This window comes from Dasypus novemcinctus, chromosome 10 (assembly GCF_030445035.2).
Source record: "Dasypus novemcinctus isolate mDasNov1 chromosome 10, mDasNov1.1.hap2, whole genome shotgun sequence".
Lineage (NCBI taxonomy): Eukaryota > Metazoa > Chordata > Mammalia > Cingulata > Dasypodidae > Dasypus > Dasypus novemcinctus.
In genome coordinates this window covers 9,526,351-9,528,281 of record NC_080682.1, presented here as the reverse complement: position 1 = coordinate 9,528,281, position 1,931 = coordinate 9,526,351, and positions in this window count along the sequence as shown.

Genomic DNA, 1,931 nt, shown 5'->3' with positions numbered 1-1,931 from the left:
TTAAAAATTTATTTAATTCCCCTCCCCTCCCCCGGTTGTCTGTTTTCTGTGTCTTTTTGCAGCGTCTTGTTTCTTTGTCCGCTTCTGTTGTTGTCAGCGGCACGGGAAGTGTGGGCGGCGCCATTCCTGGGCAGGCTGCACTTTCTTTTCACACTGGGCGGCTCTCCTTACGGGTGCACTCCTTGCGCGTGGGGCTCCCCTACGCAGGGGACACCCCTGTGTGGCAGGGCACTCCTTGTGCGCATCAGCACTGTGCGTGGGCCAGCTCCACACGGGTCAAGGAGGCCCGGGGCTTGAACCGGGGACCTCCCATGTGGTAGACGGACGCCCTAACCACTGGGCCAAAGTCCGTTTCCCAAGCACATTTTCATATTCTTAAGAACTATTGGTCTATTGTGAACTACCCTTATCTTTTGCCCATTTCTCCACTGTTTTTGGTTTCTTATTGATATGGGATTTTCTATGAATGGGGGAAAGTAATTATTCAAGATGCAAATCATAAATATTTTCTTCAGTTTATCATTTTGGCTTTGCAGTATAGATTTTTTTTTTTTTTAAAGATTTATTTATTTATTTAATTTCCCCCCCTCCCCTGGTTGTCTGTTCTTGGTGTCTATTTGCTGCGTCTTGTTTCTTTGTCCGCTTCTGTTGTCGTCAGCGGCACGGGAAGTGTGGGCGGCGCCATTCCTGGGCAGGCTGCACTTTCTTTTCACGCTGGGCGGCTTTCCTCACAGGCGCACTCCTTGCGCGTGGGCTCCCCCACGCGGGGGACACCCTTGCGTGGCACGGCACTCCTTGCGCGCATCAGCACTGCGCGTGGCCAGCTCCACACGGGTCAAGGAGGCCCGGGGTTTGAACCGCGGACCTCCCATGTGGTAGACGGACGCCCTAACCACTGGGCCAAAGTCCGTTTCCCTGCAGTATAGATTTTTAATGTAGTCAAAAACTTTTTTAACAAAATGGCTTCTGGATGTTGTGTCATAGTTTAAAAAGGCCTTTCCCACACAAAATGATTTTTTCCAAAACTTCCCTTAGCTCCTGACTGTACTTTTGTGGGTTTTTTTGTTTTTGTTTTTGTTTTACATTTAAATTTTGGGTGGGCTTATTCTATAATGTGGGTTATGGATCCAACTTTATTTTTCCCAGATTGCCCCCCACTGCTTTCATAAAACCTTTTATTGAATAATTCATCTGGCTACCTTTATCATGTGCTGAATTCCTGTATGCACTTGGATCTTCTAGATGTTTCTTCCATTGATCTATGTATGCCAGTACTACTCTTTGGTTATTACGTTTTCATTACTATAGCTCTGTCATATTTTAATATCTGATAGGGTTAGTTTCTGTTCATTACTCCTTGTTTTAAGTATCCGCCTTTTCACTTATTTTTCCATATGAAACTTAAAAATCAGAATATTTACTCCCTTCCACCCCCCAAAAAAACCCCACTTTTTAATAGTGATAAACTCACAGATTAATTTAGGGAGAAAAGACATCTTTAGGAGGCATCCCCCTGCCCAGAATGAGGGTGCTCCCTCTGGTACCCCCATTTATTTGTGCACTCACCTGTGGGCGGATGGTTGCTGGACTTCTTCAGGGCAGGCGTCTCTACTCTGAGTGCCAGGCTTGTCCATCCACCGCCCCCCCCACCCCACCCTGAGCTATCTCCCACTGGGGAGCCCCAGGGTAGCTCCCAAGCCTGGCCCTCCACTACTGCTCTCGTTTAGTGCGTGCTCCTTCCCACGAGTCCACTCAGGTGCTCAAGGCAGGTCAGGGGTCTGGGGGTCACCCTCTATCCCCTCCTCTCTCCCAAGAGGCACAGCCAAGCAGGGATTAAGTCCTACTGCTGTTTCTTTTTCTTTTTTCTTTTTTTAAAGATTTATTTATTTATTCCCCCCGCCCGCCTGCCTGCCCCAGTCGTCTGTTCTCTG